Source organism: Dreissena polymorpha, chromosome 6 (assembly GCF_020536995.1).
Source record: "Dreissena polymorpha isolate Duluth1 chromosome 6, UMN_Dpol_1.0, whole genome shotgun sequence".
NCBI lineage: Eukaryota > Metazoa > Mollusca > Bivalvia > Myida > Dreissenidae > Dreissena > Dreissena polymorpha.
Window position 1 is genome coordinate 100,837,263 of NC_068360.1, and position 11,342 is coordinate 100,848,604.

General features: G+C 31.9%; 1 protein-coding gene across 1 annotated transcript in view; it reads left to right on the forward strand.

The window, feature by feature from the left end:
- Positions 1-11,342, forward strand: part of LOC127836095 (uncharacterized) — a 198,551-nt gene that overhangs the window by 25,268 nt on the left and 161,941 nt on the right. The gene's annotated exons all lie outside the window — the stretch shown is intronic.

Below are 11,342 nucleotides of genomic sequence, written 5' to 3' on the forward strand. Positions count from 1 at the left end.
AACTTTCCTTTGTTTATCGACAGGCGCATCTATTAATAGCCTCATATCATGAATGCCAAAACAACCGGGAAAAAGAACCACGTGACCAAATAGGACGCAAAACGCAAATACCATGCGACTACGACTTTTATTATGTAAGAACGCTCCGCAAATCCTTTGAAGTCGGAGCCTTGTGATTGCTATTACGTAAATAATTGACCTCTAACTGAAGTAAGCAAAGGAAACGCAGCACCTAATTGACCAATTCCTTCTATGTGCGAAGGCAGATTGAATTTTACTAATGTATGGTTTGCCTATTATAACACACATTATAATGCGGTAAATATGCGACTAACAAGTAAAAAACACTATAATTAAACTTTTGTTTTGAATTAAGTTATTTAGAAAACATTATTCCAAACCTTATTTCAAAACAGCAAGACTACATTTTTTAGAGAATATTATTGTTATATTTAAATGTTTTTTAACAATTTCAGCGATAATGAAACATTGTTGTATGTTGTCTATCGTATCCCAGTAATAATTGTTGAACTCGTGGTCAACGTATTATTAATTGAGACCTGTGAATATAAACAAGCGTAACCTTATACTACTGCGTTATTCTCACACGGACTCCCCATTGTTTATCGCCAGCCTCAGATTTATGAATGAGCTGAGCGAAAATACTACGTCACGCACACGCAGCAAAAAGTGAACTATTTTAATCATTCATAAACAATCTCCTCCGCGACACGTACAATATGATCATTGTTTATCAGGGTTTTTTTGGCCCGATTTTATAGCCGAAATTCGGCTATGTTCCCAATCCCAAAAAGTATACTTTTTTCCCAAAATGTGGCAAAAAATTCCCAATTTCAAAAAAAAAAAATAAATTTTTTTTTTATTTTTTTTAGAAAGAAGTGTCTTATGGGTATTTTATCTCAATTTTAATTCAATTACATAAAACAAAGTATTTTATGATTTTGTTCTTTTAATTTTAATGCCTTGTGATTGCTATTACGTAAATAATTGACCTCTAACTGAAGTAAGCAAAGGAAACGCAGCACCTAATTGACCAATTCCTTCTATGTGCGAAGGCAGATTGAATTTTACTAATGTATGGTTTGCCTATTATAACACACATTATAATGCGGTAAATATGCGACTAACAAGTAAAAAACACTATAATTAAACTTTTGTTTTGAATTAAGTTATTTAGAAAACATTATTCCAAACCTTATTTCAAAACAGCAAGACTACATTTTTTAGAGAATATTATTGTTATATTTAAATGTTTTTTAACAATTTCAGCGATAATGAAACATTGTTGTATGTTGTCTATCGTATCCCAGTAATAATTGTTGAACTCGTGGTCAACGTATTATTAATTGAGACCTGTGAATATAAACAAGCGTAACCTTATACTACTGCGTTATTCTCACACGGACTCCCCATTGTTTATCGCCAGCCTCAGATTTATGAATGAGCTGAGCGAAAATACTACGTCACGCACACGCAGCAAAAAGTGAACTATTTTAATCATTCATAAACAATCTCCTCCGCGACACGTACAATACGATCATTGTTTATCAGGGTTTTTTGGCCCGATTTTATAGCCGAAATTCGGCTATGTTCCCAATCCCAAAAAGTATACTTTTTTCCCAAAATGTGGCAAAAAATTCCCAATTTCAAAAAAAAAAAAAAAATTTTTTTTTTTTTTTTTTTAGAAAGAAGTGTCTTATGGGTATTTTATCTCAATTTTAATTCAATTACATAAAACAAAGTATTTTATGATTTTGTTCTTTTAATTTTAATGATTATAAAGTGTTATATCAAATTTAGTATTTCCCTAGTTAGTGGACTTTTCGTGTGGAAAAAAAATGCTAATGAATTAATTTTCCCAATTTCATGAAAATGCCGATAAAATTCCCAATTTCAAAGCCATGGGCTATCTTCCCAAAAAGTGGAAAAAAAACCCTGTTTATTGATTCTTTTCTACAAAACACCGAAAATATTGAATGTAACACGATATTAATATAATGTTTCCATTTGTGAATACACATAATTGAAGAACTCAAACCTCTTGCATAAATTATACAACTCTTTCTTGCGCGGATACGCAACGGGTATTGGGTTAATCATACCTAGGCCGTATCGACCTGAATTTCACACTAAGCACTTTAGACGGGCGCTAAAGCGCCCATCTAAAAATTCTGATTTTTTTCTTACTTGTTACCTGGCGACACACATTTTCAAGTCTATTTCATTAAATTTGGCATAGATATTTATAACGAGAGCGCCGATGGCGCTGAAAGCATAGTTGCAAGATACAGGGAAGATGCTGCTGAAGTAAATGTTTAGGTCAAAATATACTAAATAGTTTCCTTATATGTTTCGATGTAAAAGCGACAACTTTGAGCGAAAATAAATACAACATTTTGCACAAAGAGACCCCCATAACCATACCTTTTCTTGACGGGCATTCTTAGCTGAATCGATTTAAGCAATAAAAAAGATTTGTCATGTTCAAACCAAAAACAAATTCGACTCAAATCAAAATCGACTGTTTTTGCGCCTTTTTCGGCCGTTTTCTAGTGGATTGTAACCTTTTGCAGTGCCATTTTTTACTTTAATCTCCAACTTTATCCTATTTCAGGGATTAAGTAGTGAACACCTATGCTTCCCCTATCAATATCTCCAAACGATAAAACCAGAACAAAGTGTACAACATGCCTTCGAGGAAAATATGATGATTTGTTTAGAAAGTACAGCCCTTCATGACTCGATTATTTAGTATATTGTAGCCTTAACGATTGCTGACATCACGAGTCGCCCCCCTTGTTAACAAAATGCTCTATTTTTAGAAACGGGAATTCCAAATAGTGACGAATGTGAATGGTTACAAAATGACATAACTATGAAAATAAATACGTAGAATTACATTATTTCACGCATACCATTATGCAACCATCCGTTTTCTTTTCCGACTTGATACATTTACAGCTTTCCATTTAATATTTTACAGACACAGCACTCGTCCAGAATTCACGCGAATCCATTAAATCCGATGCCACATTTAAACCGTTAACTCTACTCGTAACGTAAATTTCTGGCTCAAAGTAAAACATTTTAACTTCAATTAACACATCTCTTACTTTTAAACTCTACTTCATCAAATCCATAGAAAGGCACGTCAGAATCCATGTCATAAATCAGAAAACATTCATCGTACTCCGCCATTTTTTACACATTTTCAAAGAATAAAAGTGCTTTATGCCCCACTTCCTGCTGAGAATATGTTTTAATTTCTATTTATAATTAACCGATGAAATGTTCCATATACTTTAACCAGGGCCTTATTAATTCAGTTATGTAAACATTTGACCTCTCACAGAACAGTAAACGAAGGAAATAGAAATTGGGATCCCATATAGATCTAAATTAGGTGTGAGGTCACTATCAACAAGAACAGAATTGTTTTACGAACGAAATTTGTTCTAGGTTATAAGAAGATTTTTTGACATAAAACGGTCTTAGAAAAATTCACTAAAAACGGTGTCAGTAATATTCTTGGAAGAAAACGTTAGAAAAACGTTTCTCCCCAAAAAATTGTAAGAATTACCATATGCTAAATTAAATAGATATTTCGTCTGATTTTTGATCAGGTAAGGCTTCAGAAAGGTTAACCGACCGATGTGGATTTTCAAAATGTGGTATATACCTTAAGCATAGGTGCAAGCACCTATGCTAAAAATGGCATCGTATGAACCAGTAGTCATAGTATAAGCAACATTGAAGCCTAATATGCATTCATCTATTATTATTTGGGCACAAATAATTTTATTGTGTGAAGACCCTACATAAAAATGCTGATTTTTTTCTTACTTGGTACCTGGCGACACACATTTTCAAGTCTATTTCATTAAATTTGGCATAGATATTTATAAAATTGGCATCGTATGAACCACTAGTCATAGTATAAGCAACATTGAAGCCTAATATGCATTCATCTATTATTACTTGGGCACAAATAATTTTACTGTGTGAAGACCCTACATAAAAATGCCGATTTTTTTCTTACTTGGTACCTGGCGACACACATTTTCAAGTCTTTTTCATTAAATTTGGCATAGATATTTTAAAAAATGGCATCGTATGAACCAGTAGTCATAGTATAAGCAACATTGAAGCCTAATATGCATTCATCTATTATTACTTGGTCACAAATAATTTTACTGTGTGAAGACCCTACATAAAAATGCTGATTTTTTTCTTATTTGGTACCTGGCGACACACATTTTCAAGTCTATTTCATTAAATTTGGCATAGATATTTTTAAAAATGGCATTGTATGAACCAGTAGTCATAGTATAAGCAACATTGAAGCCTAATATGTATTCATCTATTATTATTTTGGGCACAAATAATTTTACCATGTGAAGACCCTACATAAAAATGATGATTTTTTTCTTACTTGGTACCTGGCGACACACATTTTCAATTCTATTTCATTAAATTTGGCATATATATTAATAAAAATGGCATTGTATGAACATGTCGTCATAGTATAAGCAACATTGAAGCCTAATATGCATTCATCTATTATTATTTGGGAACAAATAATTTTACCGTGTGAAGACCCTACATAAAAATGCTGATTTTTTTCTTACTTGGTACCTGGCGACACACATTTTCAAGTCTATTTCATTAAATTTGGCATAGATATTTATAAAAATGGTATCGTATTAACCATTAGTCATAGTATAAGCAACATTGAAGCCTAATATGCATTCATCTATTATTATTTGGGCACAAATAATTTTACTGTGTGAAGACCCTACATAAAAATGCAGATTTTTTTCTTACTTGGTACCTGGCGACACACATTTTCAAGTTTATTTCATTAAATTTGGCATAGATATTTATAAAATTGGCATCGTATGGACCAGTAGTCATAGTATAAGCAACATTGAAGCCTTATATGCATTCATCTATTATTATTTGGGCACAAACAATTTTACTGTGTGAAGACCATACATAAAAATGCTGATTTTTTTCTTACTTGGTACCTGGCGACACACATTTTCAAGTCTATTTCATTAAATTTGGCATAGATATTTATAAAATTGGCATCGTATGAACCAGTAGTCATAGTATAAGCAACATTGAAGCCTAATATGCATTCATCTATTATTACTTGGGCACAAATAATTTTACTGTGTGAAGACCCTACATGAAAATGCTGATTTTATTCTTACTTGGTACCTGGCGACACACATTTTCAAGTCTTTTTCATTAAATTTGGCATAGATATTTATCAAATTGGCATCGTATGAACCAGTAGTCATAGTATAAGCAACATTGAAGCCTAATATGCATTCATCTATTATTACTTGGGCACAAATAATTTTACTGTGTGAAGAACCTACATAAAAATGCTGATTTTTTAATTATTTGGTACCTGGCGACACACATTTTCAAGTCTATTTCATTAAATTTGGCATAGATATTTATAAAAATGGCATCGTATGAACCAGTAGTCATAGTATAAGCAATATTGAAGCCTAATATGCATTCATCTAAAATTATTTGTGCACAAATAATTTAACCGTGTGAAGACCCTAGATAAAAATGCTGATTTTTTTCTTACTTGGTACCTGGCGACACACATTTTCAAGTGTATTTCATTAAATTTGGCATAGATATTTATAAAAATGGCATCGTATGAACCAGTAGTCATAGTATAAGCAACATTGAAGCCTAATATGCATTCATCTATTATTATTTTGGGCACAAATAATTTTACCTTGTGAAGACCCTACATAAAAATGCTGATTTTTTTCTTACTTGGTATCTTGCGACACACATTTTCAAGTCTTTTTCATTAAATTTGGCATATACATGTATATTAATGAAAATGGCATTGTATGAACATGTCGTCATAGTATAAGCAGAGAAGCATAATACGCATTCATCTATTATAATTTGGGCTCATGCAATTTTACCGTGTTAGCACCATATATCAAGTTGCAGATTTTTTAAATATTCGCCACATACCCAAAGGCATTTTCATTAATATCTCAGAAAAATAGACCTATATATTAATACACATGGCATCTAAAGAACATTTTATCATAGTTAAACATGGTTCCCAGCCAACCTGGAAATCAGGAAAAACCTGGAAAAAGACTTTCACTTTCACTAACGCCCAGTACAAATATTTGGACAGAATGATTTTTTTCACTTACCGGTATGTGGGTGTATGTTGGCTCCACTTCACAAGATACAGTCATTGTAGTTTAATTGAAAAACGCATCTTACAATGTGAGATGAGTTCTGGGTTCAAGCCCCAGCAGTGCCCTATCATGTGTGATATACAGAGCCATTATGATTAAATATACACAGTTATCTTTTGAAACAATACAATTAAATATAAGGAATAATGTTAAAGGGGCATTGCTGCTCAGCCATTTTTGGGATTGTATTGTGCTTTTTGGCCAAATTTGACACTGAATAACAGGGTTTATATACATCCCAAGCATAAATGCTTCTAAATTTGTAAAGAAAACAAGTCGAAGTGTGCAGAATATTAAAAATTTGCAACTTTCTGATGTCTAAAGGTCATTAAATGCCACTCAAAGTTTACATTTTTTGTACAAAATGACCCATTTTGTGCTGTCCATTATTGGTAAATGTTTTACGCTGTCAGATCCAAAAACGCTCATTCTGTAGCTTGTTTGGACTATAATCTATAATGTGGCCAAGTTTCAGCATATTCGACCCAGTGGTTCTGATTTTATACGCCGTGCCTTGCTTTTATTAGTCCACTACCGGTTTCACCGGAGAGGATTTATGGTTTGTGCTCAGTGTGTCCGTTAGTCAGTCAGTCAGTCAGTCAGTCAGTCTGTCACACTTTTCTGAATCCTGCGATAACTTTAAAAGTTCTTAATATTTTTTCATGAAACTTGAAACATGGATAGATGGCAATAAGGACATTATGCACATGATTTCATTTTGTTCCTACGTCAAATATTCTGGTTTCTATGGCAATAAATAAAAAAATAAAATAAATTCTGACAATGGTGGAGCCAGTAGGGGACAAATTTGCTTGACAATAGTCTTGTTGAGTATTACTCACTGACTTATGCATATGCGCTCGGCTGTTTTCGGAGAATACCTGAGGTATTGTCATAGCCAGCTCATCGTGTCGTGTCGTGTCTTTTCGCCGTCCGGCGTCCGCCATGCTAAAACCTTAACATTGACCCATTGTACCCACAATTTTCGTACCCATATTTTTTTGTAACCAAAATGTTCGTACCCACATTTGTTTAGTACCCAAAATTTGTGTTCCCACATTTTCTTACCCAAAATTTTCGAACCCACATTTTTTTAGTTCCCACTCATTCCATCCCGCGAAACCCTTAAGGTGTCGCAACTCTAGTACAATACCTTTATTAGTAAATTCAAGTTTTAAAGGCCTCATCTCCAAACCTTAGATACTGATGATCAGCAAACAGCATAAAGCATGAACAGTCTGCGAGTTACTCGCAGGCTGTTATGGTTTTATGCTGGTTGCAAAAGCCATATTTAATTTGCTTCTAAAGAGGGAAAAGAGTTAAACCCATTTGTTGATAATGAATACATAACTAATAAAGCATGCAATAACTTGTGTAGGAGATATTTAGTGATTTTTTCAGGAGAAACTATTTTCCGAAATACATTAAGAGCACTTATTATATTTCTTTCATTCAAAATGTTTCAGTGTTGAAATTATGTTTACTGCTCATTTCTAAAATATTGTTTAAAAAAAGACATTTCAACTTGGAGTTTTGTCTTGTTTTTCACCTGTTATTAGGATACTAAGCAGAACTTATGAATATTGAACAATGTTTATTATTGAAATAAAACAGTTTTTAGCTTCTCCTGAAAAAATAAATGTTAGTTACACTACTTTTTACATTCAGAAGACAACATGTGTTCACTCCTGTCAATTTGGAAAGTTTTGTAGAAACAAAACGTCATGATAATATTTTAATAGATGATGTTAGTTACCTAAATAAAAACAAAAATGGAAAACAGTTAACATGTATATAAATGTCTGTTACATGAGTTTTTACATTCAGTGGACGATAAGTCTTGATGAAAATATATAAGAAGTGTGCGTGGGAAAATGGGGTTTAATGCATCCGCGTAAAGTGTAAAGTCTCCACAGGTTCATCAGGGACGACACTTTCTGCCTAGACTCGATTTATGTTTCTAAGAGACTTCTTTTTAACAAAAAATGAAATAAATAAATATATATATATATATATATATATATATATATATATATATATATATATATATATATATATATATATATATATATATATATATATATATATATATATATATATATATAGTCTTTTCCTTGATTATAAGCCTGTGCAGATTGCACAGGCTTATATTGGGAATCACTTGAAACATATGCATTAAGCCCCATTTTCACAGAGCGCAGCTTATGTTCAGTTTGCATGTTTGATGTTGTGGTAAATGTATTTTGTTAAGAAATCTAGTTTGTTTTGAGGAATAAATACTTACTAATAGCCTGACAATAAAAAAGGAGAATTATTGTTCATGATTAAATATTTATAATAATCTTATTCTTAGTGGCACAATCAGTGTTCAAACTTGTAATATGTCACTGAAAATTGAACTTAGTTTACTCACTGGGACCAGGTCTATAACAGGTGGAAACCCATAAGCCCATAGCCCTTAACATTTATTATGCGAACTTAGATTTTAAGAGTACTGAACAACTTCTGTGCCTACTACGACTTGCAGAAATAAAATGTGTGCAGAATATTGCTTAAAATGTAAGTTTAAAAATATATGTTTAAAAGCAAATGCTTAATGACACCGGTGGTCTCCCAAAGCACCGGCAGCCGGCAATTTACCGGTTACATTCAATGTAGATGCTGGCTACTTTTCCCCCAAAATGTCAATTGAAATGGGGCAAATACACCTGTTTCATTGCTTAGTTGCTGGTTACTTAAAAAATATAAATGGCCACTCAAATTTTCCTGATGACTTCCCTATGATTTGCTTGGACAAACTGCCTAAGACAAATGAACAAATGCAACATCTATTAGCATGATCATGTTAGCATAATTTGATAGATCTACTTTTATTATTAATGTTTTGATTTCATAGTGCTGTTTACTGCATTCTGTTATACTATGGCTCCACTACCCTGTTTTGGGGAGAATATCTAGAATATCTAGACTCAATCTTTTTCCATGCAAAAGTTGCATGCTTCATAAATTTCCGTGCATCTTATCTTGGGACAAAATCTCAAGTTGTAAAGTAAAAATTTCAATGGTTGCACAAAGGTGCTAGTGATAACCATTTCCCATAATTTGTTCCACAGTTTTTAATTTAACAATTCTATTTTTACACTGAAATTGGTTACACATTACTGGATATATTATATATATATATACATATTATATCAGATTTTTTTGTGTGGCAAAATGAGTTGGCCCAATACCTGTGGGTTACACATTACTGGATATAGTGTACATGTATGTACATTAAACATATTCACAATGACCATTTCCTTATGAATGCTAAGTTGTGAATATGCTTATAATCATAAATAAATGTAATTTGTCTACTTATTGTTTCTCCTTATAAAATATATATTACACAATTAGCATAAAGGATAATTTTGATATTACACAGATTTCAGAACAATTGGGATTTGGTGCAATCATATTTCAAATTCAAATAAAAACAAGTGTGTTATCACTTATAAATACAATCTTATTTTTGATTGTGCAATATATTTCTTAAGTTCATAAATGATATCATCTACAGCATAACTAGTCTAAACAAAACTGAGGGCGATATGTTTATCATCATTATATAGTAAATGAAATTGTAAACATGGGACAGGCGTGACATTTTTATTTTCGTATGATGTAACTTTAAAATTCGCAGAATATTCCTCTTTATTCGGGTGCATCAAATTAAAATTCTTAACATGAACAGGCAGTAATATGGCACATGAAACTACATCTTAATTTTAAGACAACAAAACTTGCAGATTATATTATTAATGTTTAAATAATTCATTATTTGCAAAAATACACTCAGTCAAAAATATCCCCGCTCTCTGCTTAAGTAATTCCTTTTTACTTCGCTGGAGAAGATTTTTTTGTGAAAGATGTCTGTTTAAAGATGATACAGGATTCCTAATTTCCATATTGAACAGAGAAGTAATTTCTTTCAGGGCACTTAATAAATCTGGCTCTTTTGAGGAATGTTTATTTTGGACATGTTATACTTTTTTCATGTCCATTTTCGGTGCATTCAATATGAAAATAGTTTAACAAGTGTTTTCAAATAAAATATTTTGTTTTATTATACACTGTAAGGGCATTTAAGTACATTTCTTGTGAACTCATTTTAGGAAAATATTTGCATTTAATACAATAAATGGGCAATTCTCTGTGAAAAGGGGTTTTAATGCATGTGCGTAAAGTGTCGTCCCAGATTAGCATGTACAGTCCGCACTGGCTAATCAGGGACGACACTTTCTGCTTTAATGATATGTTTCATTAACAGAGAGTTCCTTCTTAGCAAAAATCCAGTTTAGGCCGAAAGTGGCATCCTTGATGTGCCTGTGCACACATGCATTAAGACCCCTTTTCACAGAGCACGGCTCATATGCACTGTTTGGCAAACACAATTTACATTCATTAATGAAGTGGTTAATACACTTAAACATGTATTAGCCCTAAAGCCATGAAGCTTATATATTTAATATTAACACATGTGTAGGATAGCTATTAGTTTAATTTATTTCATAGACAAATAAAATAAAATACCCATATAGCGTACCTTTTCATTTATATGGAGTGTAAAGACTATTTGTTATATATATATATATATATATATATATATATATATATATATATATATATTTCTCATATTAATAAATTTGAAATAAGATTGAAAACAAAAGAAAGTCAATTCCCATATTATATTTGTTTTAAAGATAACTTCGTGTAAAAAAATTGAAATTGAAACATCCTTAAGTTTAAACAGAAAATGTTTCAAATGTTTTTTCTTGGATGTAATCAAATGTGTACAGCTGAAGGGATACAAGCTATGAAAACTTTCTGTGTGTAAACTGTGTTGCCCGGAAAAAAACTAAAATCTCAAGCAACTTTAAATACCAGCCTTGATATGAAGAAGAAACTGTACATTTCAAAGTTCAGTAAAGATATAATTTTCTAACTTTATACTTGCAATTTTGTATTATTCCTTAATACAAGTACTTTTTGTATTCTAACTTCGCAAGTATTATCAAGGAAACA